At 38.8% G+C, this 26,236-nt stretch overlaps 1 protein-coding gene across 3 annotated transcripts in view; it reads right to left on the reverse strand.

Annotated features, from left to right (window-relative positions):
- RNF13 (ring finger protein 13) overlaps positions 1-21,548 on the reverse strand; it is a 139,062-nt gene extending 117,514 nt beyond the window's left edge. The window contains exon 1 of one of the 3 annotated variants that reach the window (XM_029214043.1): positions 8,678-8,734. The gene's annotated coding sequence lies outside the window, so the exon portion shown is untranslated. Of the gene's footprint in view, positions 1-8,677; positions 8,735-21,278 lie in introns of those variants that run through there. The other 2 variants (XM_029214042.1, XM_029214044.1) reach the window with 2 other exon arrangements.
- Positions 21,549-26,236: the final 4,688 nt, after the last annotated feature.

The following is a 26,236-nucleotide window of genomic DNA, read 5'->3' on the forward strand; positions in this document are numbered from 1 at the left end:
CAATCCTAAGTAAAAGAACAAAGCTGGAGCTTCCCTGGTGGCGCAGTGGTTGAAAGCCCGCCTGCCGATGCAGGGGACACAGGTTTGTGCCCCAGTCCGGGAAGATCCCACATGCCGTGGAGCGGCTAGGCCCGTGAGCCACGGCTGCTGAGCCTGCGCGTCTGGAGCCTGTGCTCCACAACAGGAGAGGCCACAACAGTGAGAGGCCCGCATACCACAAAAAAAGAAAAAAAAAAAAAAACCAGAACAAAGCTGGAGACATCACACTCCCTAACTTCAAATTATAATACGAAGCTATAGTAACCAAACAGCATAGTATTGAAAGAAAAACAGACATAGATTAATGGAACATAGCTGAGAGCCCAAGAACAAATCCATACCTACATGGACAATTAATTTATGACAGAGGAGCAGAAAACCACAATGGAGAAAGGATAGTCTCTTCAATAAATGTTGGGAAAACCAGACAGTCGTATGGAAAAAAATGAAACTAGAGCACTATCTCATACCATACACAAAAATCAACTAAAAATAGATTAAGGACTTAATGTAAGACCTAAAACCATAAAACTCAATAGAAGAAACCATAGGCAGTGCACTCTTTAATATCACCCTTAGCAATACGTTTCTGAGTATGTCTCCTCAGGCAAAGGAAACAAACAAAAACAAATGGGACTACATCAAACTAAAAAGCTTCTGCAGAGCAAAGGAAATCACCTATAAAATGAAAAGACAACCTACTGAATGGGAAAAGATATTTGCAAATCATACGTCTGATAAGGGGTTAATATACAAAACATATAAAGAATTCATAAAACTCAATAGCAAAAAACCAAACAACCCAATGTAAAAATGAGCACAGGACCAGAAACGTCAATTTTCCAAAGAAGACACACAGATGGACAAAAGGCACTGAAAACGTAATCAACATCACTATTACAGAAGTGCAACCCAAAACCTCAATGAGGAGACTAGGAACCAAGATGGCGGAGTAAAACGACATGCTCTCACTCCCTCTTGTGAGAACACCAGAATCACACCTAGCTGCTGGACAATCATCGACAGGAAGACACTGGAACTCACCAAAAAAGATAACCCACATCTAAAGACAAAGGAGAAGCCACAATGAGATGGTAGGAGGGGTGCAATCACAGTAAAATCAAATCCCATAACTGCTGGATGGGTAACTCACAGACTGCAGAACACTTACAACACAGAAGTGCACCCACTGGAGTGAAGGTTCTGAGCCCCACGTCCAGCTTCCCAACTTGGGGGTCCAGCAATGGGAGGAGGATTTCCTAGAGAATCAGACTTTGAAGCCCAGTGGGATTTGATTGTAGGACTTTGACAGGACTGGGGAAAACAGAGACTCCACTCTTGAAGGGCACACACAAAGTAGTGTGGGCATCAGGACCCAGGAGAAGCAGCAGTGACCCCGGGGAAGACTGAACCACACCTACCTGCTAGTGTTGGAGGGTTTCCTGCAGAGGTGGGCGGTGGCTGTGGCTCACCGTGGGGACAAGGACACTGGCAGCAGAAGTTCTGGGAAGTACTCCTTGGCGGGAGCCCTCCCAGAGTCCACCATTAGCCCCATCAAAGAGCCCAGGTAGGCCCCAGTGTTGGGTTGCCTCAGGCCAAACAACCAACAGGGAGTGAACCCAGCCCCACCCATCAGCAGTCAAGTGGATTAAAGTTTTACTGAGCTCTGCCCACCAGAGCAACAGTCAGCTCTACCCACCACCAGTCCCTCCCATCAGGAAGCTTGCACAAGGCTCTTAGATAGCCTCATCCACCAGAGGGCAGACAGCAGAAGCAAGAAGAACTACAATCCTGCAGCCTGTGGAACAAAAACCACATTCACAGAAAGACAGACAAGATGAAAAGGCAGAGGGCTATGTACCAGATGAAGGAACAAGATAAAACCGCAGAAAAACAACTAAATGAAGTGGAGATAGGCAACCTTCCAGAAAAAGAATTCAGAAGAATGATAGTGAAGATGATCCAGGACCTCGGAAAAAGAATGGAGGCAAAGATCGAGAAGATACAAGAAATGTTTAACAAAGACCTAGAAGAATTAAAGAACAAACAAACAGAGATGAACAATACAATAACTGAAATGAAAACTACACTAGAAGGAATCAATTGCAGAATAACTGAGGCAGAAGAACAGATAAGTGACCTGGAAGACAGAATGGTGGAATTCACTGCTGTGGAAGAGAATAAAGAAAACAGAATGAAAAGAAAAGAAGACAGCCTAAGAGACCTCTGGGACAACATTAAACGCAACAACATTCACATTATAGGGGTCCCAGAAGGAGAAGAGAGAGAGAAAGGACCAGAGAAAATATTTGAAGAGATTATAGTCAAAAACTTCCCTAACATGGGAAAGGAAATAGCCACCCAAGTCCAGGAAGCTCAGCGAGTCCCATACAGGATAAACCCAAGGAGAAACATGCCGAGACACACAGTAATCAAATTGGCAAAAATTAAAGACAAAGAAAAATTACTGAAAGCAGCAAGGGAAAAACGAAAAAAAACATACAAGGGAACTCCCATAAGGTTAACAGCTGATTTCTCAGCAGAAACACTACAAGCCAGAAGAGAGTGGCATGATATACTTAAAGTGATGAAAGGGAAGAACCTACAACCAAGATTACTCTACCCAACAAGGATCTCATTCAGGTTCGATGGAGAAATCAAAAGCTTTACAGACAAGCAAAAGCTAAGAGAATTCAGCACCACCAAACCAGTTTTACAACGAATGCTAAAGGAACTTCTCTAAGGGGGAAACACAAGACAAGAAAAGGACCTACAAAACCAAACCCAAAACAATTAAGAAAATGGTCATAGGAACATACATATCGATAATTACCTTAAACGTGAATGGATTAAATGCTCCAACCAAAAGACACAGGCTCACCGAATGAAAACAAAAACAAGACCCACCTATATGCTGCCTACGATAGACCCAATTCAGACCTAGGAACACATACAGACTTAAAGTGAGGGGATGGAAAAAGATATTCCATCCAAATAGAAATCAAAAGCTGGAGTAGTAATACTCATATCAGATAAAATAGACTTGAAAATAATGAACGTTACAATAGACGAGCAAGGACACTACAAAATGATCAAGGGATCAATCCAAGTAGAAGATATAACAATTATAAATATATATGCACCCAACAGAGGAGCACGTCAATACATAAGGCAACTGCTAACAGCTATAAAAGAGGAAATCGACAGTAACACAATAATATTGGGGGACTTTAACACCTCACTTACAGCAATGGACAGATAAGCCAAAATGAAAATTAATAAGGAAACACAAGCTTTAATGACACAACAGACCAGATAGATTTAATTGATATTTACAGGACATTCCATTCAAAAACAGCAGATCACACTTTATTCTCAAGTACGAACGGAACATTCTCCAGGATAGATCACATCTTGGGTCACAAATCAAGCCTCAGTAAATTTAAGAAAACTGAAATCATATCAAGCATCTTTTCTGACCACAATGCTATGAGATTAGAAATGAAATACAGGGAAAAAAAGTAAAAAACACAAACACATGGAGGCTAAACAATACGTTACTAAATAACCAAGAGATCACTGAAGAAGGCAAAGAGGAACTCAATAAATATCTAGAGACAAATGACAATGAAAACACGATGATCCAAAACCTATGGGATGCAGCAAAAGCAGTTCTAACAGGGAAGTTTATAGCTATGCAAGCCTACCTCAAGAAACAAGAAAAATCTCAAATACACAATCTAACCTTACACCTAAAGGAACTAGAGAAAGAAGAACAAACAAAACCCAAAGTTAGCAGAAGGAAAGAAACCATAGAGACCAGAGCAGAAATAAATGAAATAGAAACAAAGAAAACAATAGCAAAATTCAATAAAACTAAAAGCTTGTTCTTTGAGAAGATAAATTTGATACACCATTAGCCAGACTCATCAAGAAAAAGAGGGAGAGGACTCAAATCAATAAAATTAGAAATGAAAAAGGAGAAGTTACAACAGACACTGCAGAAATACAAAGCATCCTAAGAGACTACTACAAGCAACTCTATACCAATAAAATGGACAGCCTGGAAGAAATGAACAAATTCTTAGAAAGGTATAACCTTCCAAGACTGAACCAGGAAGAAAGAGAAAATATGAACAGACCAGTCACAAGTAATGAAATTGAAACTGTGATTGAAAATCTTCCAACAAACAAAAGTCCAGGACCAGATGGCTTCACAGGTGAATTCTATCAAACATTTAGAGAAGAGCTAACACTCATCCTTCTCAAACTCTTCCAAAAAATTGCAGAGGAAGGAACACTCCCAAACTCATTCTATGAGGCCACCATCACCCTGATGCCAAAACCAGACAAAGATATTACAAAAAAAGAAAATTACAGACCAGTATCACTCATGAATATAGATGCAAAAATTCTCAACAAAATACTAGCAAACAGAATCCAACAACACATTAAAAGGATCATACACCATGAACAAGTGGGATTTATCCCAGGGATGCAAGGATTCTTCAATATACACAAATCAATCAATGTGATACACCATATTAACAAATTGAAGAATAAAAATGATATGATCATCTCAATAGATGCAGAAAAAGCTTCTGACCAAATTCAACACCCATTTATGATAAAAACTCTCCAGAAAGTGGGCATAAAGGGAACCTACCTCAACATAATAAAGGCCATATATGACAAACCCACAGCAAAACTCATTCTCAATGGTGAAAACCTGAAAGCATTTCCTCTAAGATCAGGAACAAGACAAGGATGTCCACTCTCACCAATATTATTCAACAGAGTTTTGGAAGTCCTAGCCACGGCAATCAGAGAAGAAATAAAAGGAATACAAATTTGGAAAAGAAGAATTAAAGCTGTCACTGTTTGCAGATGACATGATACTATACATAGAGAATCCTAAAGATGCCACCAGAAAACTACTAGAGCTAATCAATGAATTTGGTAAAGTTGCAGGATACAAAATAAATACACAGAAATATCTTGCATTCCTATACACTAATGATGAAAAATCTGAAAGAGAAATTAAGGAAACACTCCCATTTACCATTACAACAAAAAGAATAAAATACCTAGGAATAAACCTACCTAGGGAGACAAAAGACGTATACACAGAAAACTATAAGACACTGATGAAAGAAATTAAAGATGATACCAACAGATGGAGAGATATACCATGTTCTTGGTTGGAAGAATCAATATTGTAAAAATGACTATACTACTCAAAGCAATCTACAGATTCAATGCAATCCCTATCAAATTACCAATGGCATTTTTTACGGAACTGGAACAAAAAATCTTAAAATTTGTATGGAGACACAAAAGACCCCAAATAGCCAAAGCAGTCTTGAGGGAAAAAAACGGAGCTGGAGGAATCAGACTCCCTGACTTCAGACTATACTACAAAGCTACAGTAATCAAGACAACATGGTACTGGCACAAAAGCAGAAACACAGATCAATGGAACAAGATAGAAAGCCCAGAGATAAACCCACACACCTAGGGTCAACTAATCTATGACAAAGGAGGCAAGGATATACAATGGAGAAAAGACAGTCTCTTCAATAAGTGGTGCTGGGAAAACTGGACAGCTACATGTAAAAGAATGAAATTAGAACACTCCCTAATACCATACACAAAAATAAACTCAAAATGGATTCGAGACCTAAATGTAAGACTGGACACTATAAAACTCTTAGAGGAAAACATAGGAAGAACACTCTTTGATGTAAATCACAGCAAGATCCTTTTTTGACCTACCTCCTAGAAAAATGGAAATAAAAACAAAAATAAACAAATGAGAACTAATGAAACTTCAAAGCTTTTGCACAGCAAAGGAAACCATAAACAACACGAAAAGACAACCCCCAGAATGAGAGAAAATATTTGCCAACGAATCAACAAAGGATTAATCTCCAAAATATATAAACAGCTCATGCAGCTCAATATTAAAAAAACAAACAACCCAATCCAAAAATGGGCAGAAGACCTAAATAGACATTTCTCCAAAGAAGACATATAGATGGCCAAGAAGCACATGAAAAGTTGCTCAACATCACTAGTAATTAGAAAAATGCAAATCAAACTACAATGAGGTATCACCTCACACCAGTTAGAATGGGCATCATCAGAAAATCTACAAACAAGAAATGCTGGAGAGGGTGTGGAGAAAAGGGAACACTCTTGCACTGTTGGTGGGAATGTAAATTGATACTGCCACTATGGAGAACAGTATGGAGGTTCCTTGAAACACTAAAAACAGAATTACCATATGATCCAGCAATCCCACTACTGGGCATATATCCAGAGAAAACCATCATTCAAAAAGACACATTCACCCCAATGTTCAATGCAGCACTATTTACTATAGCCAGGTCATTAAAGCAACCGAAATGCCCATCGACAGACGAATGGATAAAGAAGATGAGGTACATATATACAATGGAATATTACTCAGCCATAAAAAGGAACAAAACTGGGTCATTTGTTGAGACGTGGATGGATCTAGAGACTGTCATACAAAGTGAGAAGTCAGAAAGAGAAAAACAAATATCGTATGTTAACACATGTATGTGGAACGTAGAAAAATGGTACAGATGAACCTGTTTGCAGGGCAGAAGTTGAGATACAGATGTAGAGAGCAAACGTATGGACACCAATGGAGGAAAGCCCTGCGGGGGTGGAGATGGTGGTGTGATGAATTGGGCGATTGGGATTGACATGTATACACTGATGTGTATAAAATTGATGACTAATAAGAACCTGCTGTATAAAAAAATTAAATTTAAAAATTTTAAAAAAAACTAATACTAAACTTTCTTTGGGTTATTTGTATGGAAATATGTTAATATAAATGTTTCAGACATTATATGAAATACCTAAAAATCTTATATGTTCTGGTATAATGTTATAAGTCATAATTCTAGTTATTTTTTTTAAATGTATATCTCAGAAGTAACTCAATTTCCTTGTCAATTGCATTATTATGAACTTTCATCAAATCTTTAACCGTGGTCATTTTTAAGTCTTTTGTCATTTACACACAGTTCTGGATGTACTCTGATGCTTTTGCAAAAATGCTCCTATAAAAGGGTTTCATCTTCAAGGAATTCATGGAAAAGACTGACAAGCACAAGTTTCTGGTAACAGACCATACTGCTGAACTGAATGAATAAGCATTTTCAGAACTCTAATGGAAAACTGATGAATTCATATAAGTGCTAGCAAAAGATCAAGATTAAAAAAATTAATTACATGGGACTGGGTGAACTGATGAGGATGATTATAATTTTTATGACTGTTTGAATAGAAAAAAAAAAGACTATGCAAAAAAAAAAAAAGACTGCAGTAGCTGGAAACCATAAAAATAGAATGTCCTGCATAAATATTTTTGCTTTATCTTAATACTGAATAAAATATTATAAAGCATTTCATTCAGGAGAAAAAAAAACCACAATGACGTAACAACTCACACCCATTAGAATGGCTATTATCAAAAAGGCAAGAAATACTCAGTGTTGGTGAGGATGTGGAGAAAAGTGAACCCTCAAACACTGTTACTGGGAATGTAAATTGATGCAGCCACTATGGAAAACAGTATGGAGAGGCCTCAAAAAATTAAGAAGAGAACTACCACATGATCCAGCTACTCTACTTCTGGATGTTTATCCAAAGGATATGAAAACACTAGCTCAAAAAGATATATGCACCTCTATGTTCATTGCAGCATTATTTACAATAACGAAGCTATGAAACAACTTAAATGTCTATCAACAGATGGATAAAAAAGATGCGGTAAACATGCAGAATATTGCTTGGCCATAAAAGAATGATGAAATCTTGCCATTTACATGACACACCTAGACCTTGAGGGTATTATGCTAAGTGAAATAAGTCAGATGGAGAAAGACAAATACCATATGATTTCATTCATATGTGGATTATCAAAAAACTAAATAAATAACTAAAGGAACAAACCAAACCAAACAAAAACACGTAGATATGGAGAACAGATTAGTGGTTACCAGAGTGGAAGGGGGTTGAGGGAGGGCAAAATGGGTAAAGAGGTCAAATACACAGTGACAGGCGGAAACCAAACTTCCAGTGGTGAGCATGCTGTAGTGTATACAGAGATTGAAACATAATGTATACATGAAACTTAAATGTTATAAATCAATGTTACCTCAATTTAAAAATACATATATCAAACATAGTTGAATCAAGGATATTTCTACCATTTAAGTGGCAAAGGTCATGCCCTGTTCTTCCCCAAAATATAGCCTCCCTTGTTCTTATGCAGACATAGGCAATGAGTTACCCTTTTTGATATTAAACTTTATTGAGCATTATGCATTAAAGTAGAATTAATATATTTTTGCATGTGCATATAATGTAATTCTCTACAACAATGAAAACAAATGACAGCTATGTGACCAATATACATGAATTTCCCAAGAATAACCCTAAGCAAAAGAAGCAAGTCACAAAGAATGCAAACACTACGATTCCACACACATAAAGCTCTTTAAAAGGCAAAACAGATATTATGTAGAGATTCACAATTAAGAGGTAAAAATGTAAAGAAAAACGAGGAAGTTATCATAAAAATCAAGATAGTGATTACCTTGAGGGTAAGAAAGGTAAGGAAGGGGAGTGTGACCAGGGAAAAGGTGCTTCTGGGATGCCAGCAATATTCCACATCTTGACCTGAGCTGTGATGAGATGGGAGTTTGCATTACAATTGTTCTTTAAACCATACACAAATGTTTTATGCATTTTCCTGCATCTATGATAGCTAACTATTTTCAAAAGAAAAAGAAAAGAATAAAGCAACCTGTCACTCAAAACAAGATTTTTTTGTTTTGTTTTTCTGACTGCATGGAGATATTATGAAAGGTTGCAAGCAGGAGCCTGCCAAGATCAAACACAACACACTAAGCGAGTCAACAAATAAGCAACTATTAAAAACCAGACTCACGTTCAACGCCAGAGTTCTATCTTCTCATTCAGTCGACATGAGATGGGATCTAGCAATAGGTATTAAGTATATAGCACATACCCAGGGGCTTGCGGTAAAAATAAATGTTCCCAGGTCCCTCCCCTGGAGATTCAGACAGGAAGCCTATAATTTTACTTTTTAAAAATGTCCCCTAGTCACTACGATCAAGCCAAATTTGGAAAACACTGCTCTCGACCATAGATTGACAAATGGTATACCAAGTCATTATTCATAAACTTCTTATAAGTCAAAGAGGGGTAGGGTAGAGGGTCAAATTAGAGCAAGGAAAAAAAGAGAGAGAGAGAAATAGGAATGTTAACAAAAATACACATCATAATTCTCTCAAATACCACTGCTGTCACCAGTGCCATAGGTTGTCAACCCCAGCAAGAAGTCATGCAGCAAACAAGGAAAAGACAATTGACAATGAATTGCTTTCATAATATTAGAATCTTAAGCATCATTTAGGGAAACATGCCAGAAAATTCTGGTTTTCTAGGTTATCAAAAATATCATGCCCAGTGTATTTCAAAGTATCAATCTCCTGAACCAGAGTTTTTTTTATGATGCTTCACACAAAAATCAGTACCACCACTATAAATAAATTGGTACAGAACTTATCAATTTGGAGCCAGGCACTCTGTTAAGCATTTGATGTGAATGTTCCATCTAATCCTCAGAACCTTACCAAGTAAAACAAAAACAAACAAACAAAAACAATGCAGGGAAAAACTTTTTCCCATATCATTCCAGTTTTCCTATTTTAGGGGACTCAATTTCTATGTGTAAGTACCGGAATAAATGAACCAATTCCCTTATTCCCTTACCCATTATCCCCACCCCCATCCCTTTTTCTTTAATTTATGCATAATTTGTGAACAAAAAGCCGAGCATGCCCAATGCCCCATACACAGTTTGGGTGTTAAGCACGACATTTAGCCTACTATATTAACGGTGGAACAGTATGGGGTGCTAGATCAAGTTATGCCATTCCCACTGATGATTACAACTGTTTCTTTAAAGTATCACCACAAGACTCTGTTCCTGGCCTCTTTTCTGTATAGTAACATTAAAAATATTTCACGTATACATTAAAAAGATGCATAGATACTATGAAACAAAACAATTTGTTAACATGTACATGTAAACTCTGGGTGGGGGACTCTATATGATTTTTTTAAATATTTATCTGCATATTTCAGAATAAACAATTAAAACTTTCTAAAGCCTATTTCATTTTATATAACATATACCAAACAAAAACCTAGAAGAAAACACACAGAAATCGTAACAGAAATCTGTTCCACCTATTCAAGTTCTCCAAGCATGCATTACTCCCATACAAAAAAAAAAACAAAACAAAACAATGTTTTCTTAATGAGCAAGCCACAAGGTTTTATAATTCACAAGTCTATTCACAACCTGGAGAAGATGAAATTATTTCTTCTTAAGTGAAGTGTGCAATAAAAAACTAGTGAAAAAAAGGGCACATCTTCAGCTATGAGTTAAATCCAAGCCATCATTTTCTCTCCTTAAGGACTCAATTACACTCAAAAGATTCCGTCCTACACTACAGTCCTTATAGTTATCATTATTGCTGTAAAGGTCAAATGTAGCAGCCATGTGGGCTCCCAGGCATTTGGGTCAATTGGCAATATATCACAATCTGTCAGAGATGATACCTTTATTAATTATGATGCCATGGATTACTAGCATCCCCTTTCCATTGGTAAAGAACTCAGCACTGTGCTCAGGTCCAAAGGCATGACCAAAGCAATACCAAAACCTCAAATTTTTAGGTCTATTTCCTGTAACCACTCCAGGCACCAACCCTATATCAACAGTTCAATCAGGAGTGAGAAACTATAGTAAATTAAACAGAGTGTTTAACACAAATAATAATTAAACTATGATAGGATAGTAACTATAAAGATATAATGAGGGGTGGCAAGAGGCAAGAGAGAGGGATTCCAAAGGGGCATGAGGAAACCTCTGGGAGCAATAGGTATGTTCATTAACTTCATTATGGTGATGGTTTCAGAGTTATATAAATATGTCAAAGCTAATGAGCATAAACTTTAAATATGTACAGTCTGGGACTTCTCTGGTGGTCCAGTGGTGAAAAAATCCGCCTTCCAATGCAAGGGACACGGGTTTGAACCCTGGTCAGGGAACTAAGACCCCCACATGCCATGGGGCAACTAAGCCCGCACACCACAACTACAGAGCCCACAAGCGCTGGAGCCCGCGCGCCACAACTAGAGAGAGAAAACCCGTATGCCACAACTAGAGAGAGAAAACCCGTATGCCACAACTAGAGAGAAGCCCGTGTGCCTCAACGAAGAGCCCACGTGCTGTAACTAAGACCCGATGCAGCCAAAAGTAAATAAATAAATATGTACAGTTTATTATATGCCAGTTATAAGTCAATAAAGCTGTTTTTAACTTTTTTAAGATAAATAATTATTAAACCCTGATGGGAAAAATAAGGCTGAGGGAGAGTACCCAAAAAGGATAAACTTGGAAGAAGGGTCCCCTCTCCTCAAGGCTGGAGTTTCTCATTGGAGAAGCTATGGTTGCAGCATGCTAGATAACAGAGAATTTCACTGGATTGTCCAAACCAGAGCAGGTCCAACGTTGCCAGACTAGCAGGAAACAATTCTCTGGAGTGCAGCTGTTGAGGCTGGTGAGCAGGTGTGCAGAGGTAGTCAGGACACTGCTGCAGGCACAAGGCCTAGAATGCACAGTATCCATGTCAAGAGAACTGCAGGAAACAACTCCCTGGGGTACAGGCAAGCCAAGGTTGGTGGGCAGGCACGTAGAGGTCCAGCCAGGCACTGGAGGCATGAGGCCTGAGGTACATGGTGTCCACTTCAGAAGGGCCATGGCAAGGTGGTCACCAGGTCTAGACTGGGACTGCAGGATCAGTGAAGGCCTGTTTACTCTGGGCACATGGCTGAGGCAGAGCACCACCAGATGTCCCCAATGTCCCTAGAAGGGGGGGGAGTGCGTGGAGGAGGGGGGGGACCCTGGTCAAGGAACTGAGATCCCACAAGCCACACAGCACAGCCAAAAAGAAAAAGAAAAAAAGAAAACTAAATATTGTTAAGATGGCAATACTACCCAAAGTAATCTACAGATTCAATACATTCCCTATCAAAATTCCAATAGCCTTTTATGCAGAAATGGTGAAGTCAATCCTCAAATTCATATGGAATTGCAAGGGGCCCTGAATAGTCAACACAATTTTAAAAAAGAAGAACAGAGCTGGAGGACTCACACTTCCCAATTTCAAAATCTTACTATAAAGCTACAGTAATCAAAACAATGTGGTATGGGCATAAGGACAGACATATAGGCCAAAGGAATAGAATTGAGAGTCCAAAAATAAACCTATACTTCTATGGCCAATTGATTTTCAATAAAGGTACCAAAATCATTCAATGAGGAAATAATATTATACTTTCTTCAACAAGTGGTAATGGAACAACGTATACCACATGCAGAACAATGAAGTTGTACCCCTAAACTCACACTATATGCAAAAATTAACTCAAAATAGTTCAATGACCTAAATATAAGAGCTAAAATGATAAAACTCTTAGAAGAAAACATAAGAATAAATCCCCATGACCTTGGATTCCACAATGGATTCTTAGACATGATACCAAAAGCATAAGCAACGAAAATAAATAAATAAATAAATTGAGCTTCTTCAAAATTTAAAACTTGTATGCATCAATGGATATTATTAAGAAAGTGAAAAAACAACCCACAAAATGGAAGAAAGTATCTGCAAATCATACGTCTGATAAGGGTCTAGTATCCAGAATACATAAAAACACAACTCAATAATAAAAAGACAAACAACCCAACTTAGACATGGGCAAAAAGTCTGAATAGACATTTCTACAAAGAAGATAAACAAATGGTCAAACCACCACACAAAAAGATGTTCAACATCATCAGTTATTAGGGAAATGCAAATCAAAACCACAGTGAGCTATCACCTCATTGTGACACAAGGATAGCAACAGCATTAATTTTTTTTTTTTTTTTACTGGAAAAGAACAAGTGTTGGTGACAATGAAGAGAAATTGGAACCCTAGTACATTGCCGGTAGGAATGTAAAATGGTTCAGCCACTGTGGAAAACAGTTCGGTAAGTCCTCAAAAAGCTAAACATAGGATTACCATATGATCCGGCAATTCCACTCCTTATATATACCCAAAAGAAATGAAAACTGGGACTCAGAAAAACCCTTGTAAATGAATGTTCAGGGCAACAATATTCACAATAGCCAAAGAATGGAACGAACCCAAACGTCCTTCAACAGATGAATGGATAAAGTCTGGTGTATGCATACAATAAAATTATTTAGCTGTAAAAAGGGAGAAGTATTCATACATACAATAATGTAGCTTGCAACAACATTGCAGAACCTCGAAAACATTATGCTAAGTGAAAGAAGCCAGATGCTAAAGTTCACATATTGTATGACTCCATTTATATGAGATTTCCAGAATAAGTGAGATATCCAGTAAACCCATAGAAACAGAAAGCAAATTAGTGCTGCCAGGGGCTGGGGGCAGCAGAGAATGGTGAATAGGTATGGGGTTTTAGTTTTGAGTGATAAAAATGTTTTGGAACTAGACAAAAGTGGTGGTTGCACAGCACTGTGATTTACTAAATGCCACCCAATTATTCACTTTAAAATTGTTAATTTTATGCTGTATGAGTTTCACCTCAAAAAATTTTAAGCAATTAATATTTATAATACACGTTATGTAAATGTATAAATTACAAGCACAGTTCTTCCTTTTTGAAGGTCAAACATGTAAATTACAAGCCCATTAATTAGGCAAATAAACTACTCTTCATATTTAATGAGTTGTTTTACATCTAAGCAAAGTAGAAATTCAACTCCTACTCTCTTATGACTTGATTTAGAAATATTCACCTATCATCAGGTGGGATTATTTCCCCTCATTGCCTCTAAAAGTTTAACTGGATATCTTGATCATTAGAAAATGAGCCTGGGGCTTCCCTGGTGGCGCAGTGGTTGAGAGTCCGCTTGCGGATGCAGGGGACACGGGTTCGTGCCCCGGTCCGGGAAGATCCCACATGCCGTGGAGCGGCTGGGCCCGTAAGCCATGGCCGCTGAGCCTGCGCGTCCCGAGCCTGTGCTCCGCAGCGGGAGAGGCCACAGCAGTGAGAGCCCCACGTGCCACAAAAAAAAACAAAAAGAAAATGAGCCTGAACTAGAGTCATATTCAATCAATTAAACTTCGACAAATTTCTAGCCCCTCAGAAATAATTCTAAATCATAATTCTTGTATCTGACTGGAAGCTCTCTCATTTCAATAAGCAGAATACCCTAAATTTTCAGTTGTCTTCTCAATTTACATTAATGTGGCTGTGAACATATAAATGTTTTAATGTTCAAATATTTCATGGTTACTGATACCCTAAAACCACAAAATTAACACTGTTCCTCAGACTTTGTATTTCAGAGTTAAAAGACAGATTTCCTCAAGCAGGACTACACAGTTGAAATAACTGGAAATAACATAAATATCTTCCTCATGGATCGTTCTCTTAAAAGGAATGTAAAGGTAGATATAAAAATGCCTGATCAGGACTTCCCTGGTGGTGCAGTGGTTAAGAGTCCACCTGCCAATGGCGAGGACACGGGTTTGATCCCCGGTCCGGGAAGATCCCACATCTTCCTGTGCAGAGCAACTAAGCCCGTGCGCCACCAACTACTGAGCCCGCGCACCTAGAGCCCGAGGTCCGCAACAAAAGAAGCCACTGCAATCAGAAGCCCGTGCACCACAAAGAAGAATAGCCCCCGCTCGCCACAACTACAGGAAGCCCGCGCGCAGCAACGAAGACCCAACGCAGCCAAAAATAAATAAATAAAAAAAATTTTAAAAGCCTGATCATGTTACTCCCTGCATAAAATTCCTTAACAGATTATGCAACTTTCAGAATAAAGTTCAAAACTAAATTGTGACTTAGCACAGAAAGTTCATAAACTGTCTCTGCCTATGTCTCCAGCTTTGTCCCTTGCCATTCCTCCTTAGTCTTTCTTCTCTAACCACTTGAACTTTCTTTTCTGTCAGCCTCTCATTATGTGCCTTCTCTGTGCCACCGCAGTGTAACAAAACGTTTAACTTGTTCATCACTCCTTGAAGTTAGGGACCATACAGTTTCAGATTTGGTATACTCAGCACCTAGCACAATAATCAAAGGCTGTTGTAAAATTAAAGTATGAAAGTATGGACAACTGGTAAGATCCATTACTGGGGTCTAAAATACTGTGGCTTATTTTTCCTTCATAATGGCAAAAGGGGAAACTACATATGAGGTTATATTTTGCTTTATTTTTTAAAATTACAATGTAGTCTTACTAGTAAATAACATCAAATAGATAACATTAATTTTGTAGACATTTTTTAAACATCTAGTTTGTTAACTAAAAGCATAAACTTAGTCTGATTATTATTCAATGGAAGCTCATGATCAGCTCTGTTTTGTCTACATTAGTAAAGTGAAACTGCAATAAACATTTTGTCTTAAAAGACTATTTTAACAGGAAAATTCCTCATTTTACAAATGAGGAAATGAACTGAGAGGTCGAGTTATTCATGCAAAGTCACACAGCTAATTATTGGGCAAGTTGGGGAACACCCAGATACCCAGATTCCCTTAATGGTGATGCTTTCAGCTACAATATAACCTTATTTCCACTTCAACCTCATAGGCAAGCCATGCACTGCAATTCATAGCACACTTCTCTTTCTTCCTACCCTCAATCTAGTGAGGACATGAGCCCTTAATACTTGTTACACTTAACTGATTTCTTTATCTTTAAGATCTGGCCCTTGCCTTAACACAACTTTCTTCTCTCCATTATAAATATTTAATGAGTACCTACATTTGCTGAATATTAAATACATCTAAGTCATTTCATTGGGAAAAGGGTAAATAGGGAGACATACATGAGTCAGCATGATATAGTCCCTTCCTTTAAAGTGCTCTACAAAATTAATTACAATCTGGTATAGTACTCTTATTGTTATCTGTTTAGTATTGTGATTTTATAAATACATAGTATAAGAAAAATCTAATTACTTTCCACTATTAAAGTAAACCTTGGGCTTCCCTGGTGGCGCAGTGGTTAAGAATCCGCCTGCCAATGCAGGGGACACAGGTTCGAGCCCTGGTCCGGGAAGATCCCATATGTCGTGGAGCTACTAAGCCCGTGTGCTACAACTACTGAGGCTACGCTCTAGAACCCGTGAGCCACAACCACTCAGCCCACATGCCACAACTACTGAAGCCCGCGCGCCTAGAGCCTGTGCTCCGCAACAAAAGAAGCCACTGCAATGAGAAGCTCGCGCACCACAACGAAGAGGAGCCCCCACTCGCTGCAACTAGAGAAAGACCGCACACAGCAACGAAGACCCAACACAGCCAAAAATAAATAAATAAGTAAATTTATTAAAAAATAAAATAAAATAAACCTTATTTCTCTCACTAGAAAATAAGCTCCATGAGGGCAAGGATTTTGCTTTTTGTTGTTGTTCACTAATGTAGTCTGCATGCCTAGAACAGTGCCTGACATAGAAAATACTTAATAAATATTTGTTGAGTGAAGAATGCTATAGAAAAATGTGTAAGTAGTAGAATCTAAGTAACATTTCCAACAATGGTGTGACAGATGACAGAATATGTAAACCTTCCTTGTCCTAATGCTTGTGCCTAATATCCAATTTTTTATTTGACTGGTCATCATCATCATTTTACAGAATGAGAAAACAAGCCAGAGAATGGGTGGCACAAGGATTCAGTCATAGAATCTCTATTCTTCCTACCACACCTTCTCCTCTCATCCTTTGAGGTTCTTCTCCCACAGTCTCAGCTATAAGTAAAATACAATCTATCTAGGTCGCCTCTTCACTGCTGCCCCATAACAAGCACACAGACTCTCTGGTTTTAAAAGTTATCCTATTAATCAATTCAGGGTAACAAAGGGGATGACACAAATAAAAACTCTGGAGACGTTCCAACAATTCAACATTCAACATGTGTGTTTAAATGTCTGGCACTGTATAAAAATCACAGCGTCTTTCCAAGTTCTTAATGTGAGAATCCCTAGGCTCCAATTTACTGGCTCTCTTTTGAAATAATAAACGGGAGGTTTGCTAGGTTTCCAAAATTTTCCCTCCCCACGACCTTATTCCTGTCCTCCCAGGAATATGTTACAGGGAAAAATAGTGGATACAACCCTATCACAAGTAAGAAATCTGCATTTCTGAGGACCTTCTGGAGTCACATCCTTCCTGTGAAACTTTGACCCACAGGGGGATGATTGCTTTAGACCATTTCCTCACCATGTGAGTAATTGGTCTCTTACCTTTTTATGGAATACAAAGAGCTCCCACCTTCCATCTTACATTTCCAAACATCTGAACAAACCCTCTGCTCCAAAACCAAAGACTGCATCATAAATCCTTCTCTTAAATCCCCTTCCACCAACATCTGTTCTTCATCATAATATCCTCCCCAAAATAAGGCCCATACTTATGTCATTTCACAATGTCAATGTTAATTAACATTTCTCAATTCTATACCCTTTACAACAATCCCACCATCATTACTTCCTGCCTCAACCAGCCTCAACTGTAATTAAACTCCACGACATTCCCACCTCCAGGCTTCCACTCCTTCACTGGACTTAGTTCCAGATTAATATTTATAAGGAGGGGTTCTTCTCAAGTAAGAATCAGGTACAAAATTCTTAACCTGGTTCCTTTAAGTATTCCCGTAATCTGTATCCATCTACCTTTACCAGCCTGTTCCTTAAACATACTACCTTAGCAAACATCCTCTGCTTTCCTATTTCTATACCTTTGCTTCAGCAGTGTCCTGAGGTTAAAATCTTCTCCCATCCTCCTCTAGTTGCTAACAAATTTTCCAAATGGCCACATCCTCAGTATGAAAGGAAAAAGGCTGAGGCATGTGATTTATTGAACACATATTCTGTCTAGGGCCTTACAAATTATCCTTATCCCCACAAAAATATAATGGCTTAATACTATATTTTTGAGGAAGGAGTTGAGCAACCCAAGGGCCAAAGGAGCTCACCCCAGGTCACCCACATCAGCAAGTAAAGAAACCAAAATAACCCCACAGTATTCTGTATTTTTAAATAAAACATGATACAAGACAGGCTTTATAGTCAAGATGCCTAGGTTCAAATTCCAGCTGCTCCACTAACCACCTGTGTGAACTCAAAAAGTTATGTATTTTCAATGCCTTCATTTCCCCATCTATAAAAAGAGGATTACAAGACAATATTAAGTGCTTAGAACTGTTTGGCCTATAGTAAACAATCAATGTTAGTTATTATGTCTGTTATTGTTATCTATGTACTATGATATGTAAACTGACAATACCAATTATATGTTCTCATTGTTCCTAAATTAACTTTTCTGTAAAAGGATTATAAAAACTTGTATTTTTTTATATATGCTTAGTAAATATTTGCAGAATACATGAATTTTTAAACAATGATTACCCATGATGCTCTAATTAAAAGAAATGTCTATTAATTCTGTTTCTTCTTTTGAGAAAACTAACAATGCTTACTTTCTTCCCTTTTTTATGTCATGTGAAACTACTATGTGCAATACCATATGGCAGTAATATGTCAAACAGTACAAAATACTATTTTGATCTGAACTCATTTTGACTTCTGCTAAACATTCCCAGATTTTAAAATGTCCAAAATCATACTTTTTACTTAAACACCAACCGTTTTCAGGTCATACCAACATGAAGTAAGCATACCACGATATTTGACCAAGCCATTTCATTTCATACATCTTTATGGCAAAAACTATAAAACATAAAATGCCTTCCTATCCAATTTAGTTCGAAGAGATAAACTTATCATTCCCTTAGTCCTGCCCTTACTTTGCTAAAATTAGTGTCTGAAAAACTTCTGATAGGGCTTCCCTGGTGGTGCAGTGGTTAAGAATCCGCCTGCCAATGCAGGGGACACAGGTTCGATCCCTGGTCCGGAAAGATCCCACATGCCGTGGGGCAACTAAGCCCACACACCGCAACTACTGACCCTGCGCTCTAGAGCCCGCGAGCCACAACTACTGAGCCCGCACGCCTAGAGCCCGTGCTCCACAACAAGAGAAGCCACCGCAATGAGTAGCCCAAGTACCACAACGAAAGATAGCCCCCGCTCGCTGCAACTAGAGAAAGCCCGCGCGCAGCAACGAAGACCCAAAGCAGCCAAAAATAAATAAATAAAATAAAATCAAAAAAACCTATCATTTAATACCTTGTTCACCCTTGGCAAAATCTTGATTAAAAAAGCAGGCAAGATGGCAATCAAATATTTAAAAAGAAAAAAAAAAACTTCTGATAAATCTATGTTATTCTGGGATGCAGAAAAATATCAAAGGAAGGGTGCTGAATGCTAATAACAGTTTAGGCCCCTGCAAAATGCGTGAGAGAAATGAGCTTTAAACAAGGATAGATGAGAACTTACTCCAAATCCTTCAATATTAAACCTTGCAAATTAACATTTTTGTCCACATGATTTACTATTACACATGGAGACATGAAGCTGCTGGCTTCAAATAAAGGGAGAGATAAAAAATATATTATTAAACCAGTTGTCATTCCTGACACAGAGAGAAATAACTGGGCTTCTAGCCAAACATTTCCAAAAATCAACAACAACAAAAACAACTACTTTGAGGCTTAACTATGTAAACAGACATATTTTATTTCAATTAATTCTTACACTCCTTCCCTTATTTACAGATAATATCACAGAATTAGTAAGTGGCACAGCTGAAGGGTGAACCCGGCCTGACTCCCAAATTCAGGATACAGTGTTTTGCCATAATCCACAATGATATGGTATACATTTACATCTTCCTCTTCACACTCATATATTCTTTTTAAAAACCTGAAACAAAAGCTTCATGAAATAATATTTACTCTTACTCCATAGGATATTCTCTGATATTTTTTTCTTTCTTTCTAATGTGAATGCCAATGCACTAAATTGATTCCCAAATCCCCATGGGCCCTGCACGACACTTCTTACCTCCTGTTTAAAGTTCTTTTAAACTGCTACCACAGTCCAGTTTTCCTACTCTGAAGTGGAGCTAATCTCCTCGACCCATTAAAATTTGTCCTTAAATAGATTAAATCCTTGAAAGCCCTTCCTTAAACCTTGAATTGATGTTTCTCTAACTAGAACTCTTCGGCGGCACACCCATCTTAGCTATTTATATTGTATCGAAAACTGCAGATGTTCTCCTTGGAGAACAACAGATCATTGTTGAAAGGAATGCATTAGTTTTCACTGTTCCTGCTGCATCACTGACAAGAGTTGACAAGTGTGGGGCAGCAACACTGGACCTGAGCAGCTGCCCACGGTGCTGAAACTGAAGATGAAACGATAGTTTTGGAGATATACTATTGTCAGATTAGGACAAAGTGGAGGAATTTACCAAAACGCTGGCAGAGAACACTCAGTGGCTGCCACCAAATACGCGTGAGTGCTTCTGGGATCGCTTGGCTTCGGTGTCGATCCACTCCCTCTCTGGGACAGAGTTCTCTTATCAGTGCGGGTCAACTCAATAAGGGAGAGCTTCCAGCTTTAAGGGGGCAGGGACGCGGTATCTGTCCCTAAGAGAGTCACGTCCCACCTTCTATCCAGCTTCCGGGGTGGGGGTGGGGGGAGGTTAGAAAGAAAGGAGGCGCCTGCCCTCTTTTTTCCAAAAACTCAAGAGTTCCCTCAACTAAAGTCGAGCGGCTTCGCCCGGGGACGCTGCGGCAAGTGCTGGACCAAGAGAAGCCCTCCGAACGTCTTCCCAGGTTCCAGCCACCTCAAGAGGGGAATGTAAGAAGCAAAACGAATAACCCAACACCTTCAGATATACACAAACTCATGGGGTGGGAATGCAAGGGGAACTCGGCCCTCCGAGAGCAGGGCTTTTTATTTTACCTTTTGCAAAAAAAAAAAACACCTAGTTTCTTCCGCGCCCAGCCTGGGGAGGAGCAGCCAAGGGCTCAGCGGCGGAGCCGCCTCGGAGCTCCAGGGCCGGAGAGGGGGTGTGTTCTCTCGGCCAGGCCCCACGGGAAACAACCCGCCGCCCGGCCGCCGCGACGCGGGGGAGGCTCTTACCTGGAAGCCTGACCCCGCAACACAAATACGCTCGCCAGCCGCGTCGCTGCGGGAGAAGTCCCTACCGCGACTTCATGATTGAATCTTCTCACCGACCCCCACTGCCTGGAGTCGGAGCACAAACGACAACACCGAGGCGAGGCGGAAGTCCCGCCCCACGCGCCTCATTGGTCCGCACCCGAAGGTAGATGAAAATCATTGGGCCACAGAGCTGCTCGCTAAGGCTCCTTCCCAGTCTCACGCCGAGTCTAGCTGCTTGCTCAGGTCCAGCTCGGAGAGATGTCCAGTCCGCGGAGTCGCGTTCTTGGCCTCGTGACCGGTCCTTTCTGGAAGGGCAGGGCAGGGCAGGGTGGGGCGGGCTTCTGGAGCGAGGCTGAAGGATCTGCTTTTGGCGGGGAAAGGGGTATGATGGCTGAGGGGATTGGCTGTGGAATACTGCCGCCTGCCGTGCGCCCCACAGGAGTGGAGGCCGTGGGGTCAGAAGGGGATCGGACCGAGAGGCCAGAGCTAGCTGGCCTAGCCCCTTCTGGCTGTTGGGCCGAAGCATCCCGAGGCCCAGCTGGCGGGCTACCCCTCGGCGGGCCTGGCTTTGGCGTCGTCTCGCCGCTTTCCTGCACCGCACTCACCCGACCCGCAGAAGAGGTGAGGACGAGGCCTCATCCCTTCCGCACCGTGTCCAGGCGGAGATCGAGATGGATGGGGCCAAGGCCAACGCCTTAAAGTCCGAGTCGCGTTGTTAGAGGTGCGAGCAGCCCGAGCGCTGAACACTAGTTCCCCGACGCCTGAGTGGGACCCGTGCTGACGTCAGCACTCTGGGCCTGACACGCGCGCGCCATCCCCTAGACGCAGCAAAAGTCAAACAGTGTGATTAAACCCTAGGTCAGCCTTTTAAAACCCTTGCATCCTTTAATGAACCAAAAAATCTCGTTCCCTACCGCCTTTCTGGTAAGACCTCCGCACCCCAGGTATTCCAATTTCAAACCAAGCTACTTTTAAACTTAAATTACCCGGAGTGGAACATCCATACTGATGAACCAGTTACCAACTAAAAATTTTAAAGAGGTAATGTGGCTTACTGCAAAGATTACAAAGAGTTATGAACTAGAATGTCAGGAAACCTAGATTCTGGCCCTGCTTCTGCTTCAAAATAAGGCGTCTTTAAGAGCCCATTACAGGCTTCACATCCTTCAACCTCATCTTTTAGACAAAGGAGCGACAGGAAGCTATCACTTAGAACACCTGTAGAATACGCTTGGCTGTAACTTGTAACCATGACTGATCTGGGGAGACCTGAGGAATAGGAAGAAGACTCCCTATTGTGTATCTTTTTGTGCCTTTAGAATTTTAAACCTTTTGAATATTACCTACTCAAAATTTAAATACAAAAAAACTTTAAATCAAATTACACTAAAATAAGTAAAGGCCATCAAAGGTACTTTCCTATTCTGTGTATCCTTTGACTATATATTCTATATATCCTTAGACTTTCATTAGTTGTAAAGATAGTCAATACTTAATACAGTCCTGCCTTTAAGAAAGTCATAAGTAAAAGTCAGAATTGGGAATATTACTATGAAGGCTAGTGTAAGCATAGTTAGAGTATCTCTATAAGCATTTCTTCATTAAATTATCTGAAATTGGCTTTATATTAAATCAGAGATTTCTTGCATGACATTGAAAAAAGTAAAAAATAACGTCCACATTTTACAGGTTTAAAAAAAAAAGTTTTGTTCATTCCTTAAATAAAGACATGTTGAGTACAGAACATTTTAATCTGACTTTATTCTGCTCTTCAGATCACAATAGGTATAGTTCTTTCAGTTACAAACAAGGTAATGTGTTATTTGTACTGCATTTAGGCAGAAGAATTGTGCTACACCCTGCAGAAGCATTTATTCTCCCCACTGTGATGAATGAAGTCAAACCAAAAGAAAACAGATTGGGAAAATGTACTTTTTTAAGTAGGTTAGACAGTAAGGTTGATAGACATCTTAATTATGGTTTTCAAGAGCAGGAAGGGTTAATATGGCACATGATACTAATAGCCACTAATTATCTCCTTGGAAAGACAAAAGAAAATTAGGACTTTGTGTCTGACAGTTTTTTATATCCTCCTAAAAGTACAAATAGCATATAAAATTGTAGAATTTCCTACCTCCAATATATTGTAAGACAGCAACAACAACTAAAAAGACAAGACACCCAATTACCTAATTGTCTAAAATGGTTTAGAAGTAGTTTTCCCTGAATAATGAAAAGAATGCAGGCAGTTTCTTTAATCACTGAGATCAACTAGAGACATTAAAATTACTCTAGGCATTATTATATTTATAACCAGAAAAAAGTAATTTTAGACAGATAAAACGATACTTTCATTTTGAAAAGAAAAAAATAAAATTATTACTGTGAAAAAGAAGAAATAGAATCCATAAAGAATCCATAGGAATCCATATATGTATGGAATACACACATTTGAAAAAGTACTAAACAGAACTTCTAAAAATTGTCTCAGGGAATTTTTGGCCGAAGATTAGAAAGTCTCCCATTTCTTTACCAAATTCTAAGCTAATGAATAAATTCATCTTGTAAGAAAATAAGTGAAAAGTTCAGAACACACAAAAAAAGATATCAAAAGGATTTTTCAACAAAGTTTAAGGAATTGAGAAAGGTCAGACCAAAAAAACAAACAAAAGAAGTTCTGTTTAAGTCTAAATGCCTTAAAAAATGACCTGGTCACTGTTTCCCTTGAGATGAGTTGCTTCCCGGTCTTATATATAAAATGACTGACATACAATTTCAACTTTTCCTTTCTTATTTGGTTCACTGAGAAGCAGTCTCACTCTATTTGCTGACAAAGTTATTACAAAATAAGCATGCAAAAATTCAGATGACATAATGTAATATAAAGATGTAGGAACTCAGGAATGTGGATCAAGACAGTCATTTTGGGAAACAATTTGGCATTATCTGAAAAGGCTGGAAAATAACATTTTCTATGACATAGCAATTCCCATCCAGGAATATACCCTAAAGAAACAAAAAATAAATTCATAACTAGGTACATTGTAGTGAAATTTAAAGAAGATCAAAGAAAAACAGAAGTTCTTAAATAAACAAAGAAAAATAAAATACAAAGGAATGGCAGCTGACTTCTCAATAGCCACAATAGAAACTAGGAGTCAATGAAATATCTTCAAATACTAGAATAAAATAATTGCAATTGTCAACCTAGAATTTGTGCCAAGTTAAGCTACCATTTAAAAGTGAAGGCAAATGAAGACATTTTCAGAGGAAAAACAGCATTTATTCCTGAGACACTTTTATTGAAAGAACTTCTAAAGGATGTCTTCAACAAGTTGAAAATTGAACCCAGGAATAAGGGGTGAGATGCAAGAAAGTATGGAGAGCAAAGAAGTTGAATATAATTTTCAAACAAGTAGATGTAAAAAGGGGAATGAAGAAAACATAATTATTCAATAGAAAACGGGAGTAGGGATGGGAAAGGAGCAAATTAAAGGTGTTGTAAATGGCAAATACAAAATGAGATAGAGGAAATCATGAATAATCTCTAAAAGAGGTAAATGGGGTAAACTTGCCAATTAAAAGATTGTCCGTTGTATTCTTTTTAACAAGACATAATACAAAAACTTAAAGGACACCAAAAAGTGATAGTAAAATGAGGGGGAAAGATATGCAAAGGGAGTAACAACCAAAAGAAAGCTAGTGTAGCTTATCCGGGGGGGGGGGAAAAAACAGACCTGAAGTCAAAAGCATTGTTATTCAGGATAAATAGAACTATAAAAGAATGATAAGTGGAAAAATTTGCAAAGAAGTTATAACCATCTTGAACCAGTATGCATCTAGAAACATAGCCTCAAAATATTTAAAGCAAGAATTGACTAGCTTACAAAGAAAAGTTGGCAAATCACAATCAAAGTAGAATTTTATACACCATTTTAAGTACCCAATAAATCCAGCAGACAAAACATTAGTAAGAATATAGAATATTTAGACAACACACAGAACATGTAAATATTCTTTTCAAGCACATATGGACTCTTTCCCAAAATAGCACCATATTATGCTATAATGCAAATCTCAACAAATGTAAAAGGATACATGGCATACAGCCCATGTTATACGACCAAAATATAATATTAGGTATCAACTATTGATAGAGTATTTTTTTAAATTCTAAGAAAATACTATGAACAACTTTAAATAATAAATATGAAAAAATGCCCCCCCCAAAATACCAAATAAACAATTTCCTAGGAAAAAAGTTTTAATTTACCTAAACACCCGAGAAGATATAAGAAACCTAAGCAGGCTAGGGAAATTGAAGTAGCACTCAAAAAAAAAAACAAAAAACAAAAAACAAAAACTACAGGACTTCCCTGGTGGCGCAGTGGTTAAGAATCTGCCTGCCAATGCAGGGGACACGGGTTCGAGCCCTGGTCTGGGAAGATCCCACATGCCGCAGAGCAACTAAGCTCGTGTGCCACAACTACTGAGCCTGTGCTCTAGAGCCCATGATTCACAACTACTGAATCCTGCGCGCCTAGAGCCCGTGCTCCACAGCAAGAGAAGCCACCGCAACGAGAAGCCCGCGTACCACAACGAAGAGTAGCCCCCGCTCGCCGCAACTAAGAAAGCCCGCACGCAGCAACAAAGACCCAACGCAGCCCTAAATAAATAAATAAATTTATTTTTTTTAAAAAATCTACAACCCTTCCCTCAAAAAATCAACTCCAGAACGTTTTAAAGGTAAGTTCACCATACCTTCAAGGAAGAGATAATAAAAGTTTCACAAACCATTTCATAGAATAAAAAGTGAAAACTATTCAACTAATTCCATGAGGGCAGTATACTGTTGATACTAAAACTGAACAAAGACAATACAGGTAAGAAAAATCATAGGCCAATCTCACTTTGAATGAATATGCAAAAATCCCAAA

Source organism: Monodon monoceros, unplaced genomic scaffold, assembly GCF_005190385.1.
Source record: "Monodon monoceros isolate NGI ecotype Baffin Bay Population unplaced genomic scaffold, NGI_Narwhal_1 Super_Scaffold_11, whole genome shotgun sequence".
NCBI classification, from domain to species: Eukaryota; Metazoa; Chordata; class Mammalia; order Artiodactyla; family Monodontidae; genus Monodon; species Monodon monoceros.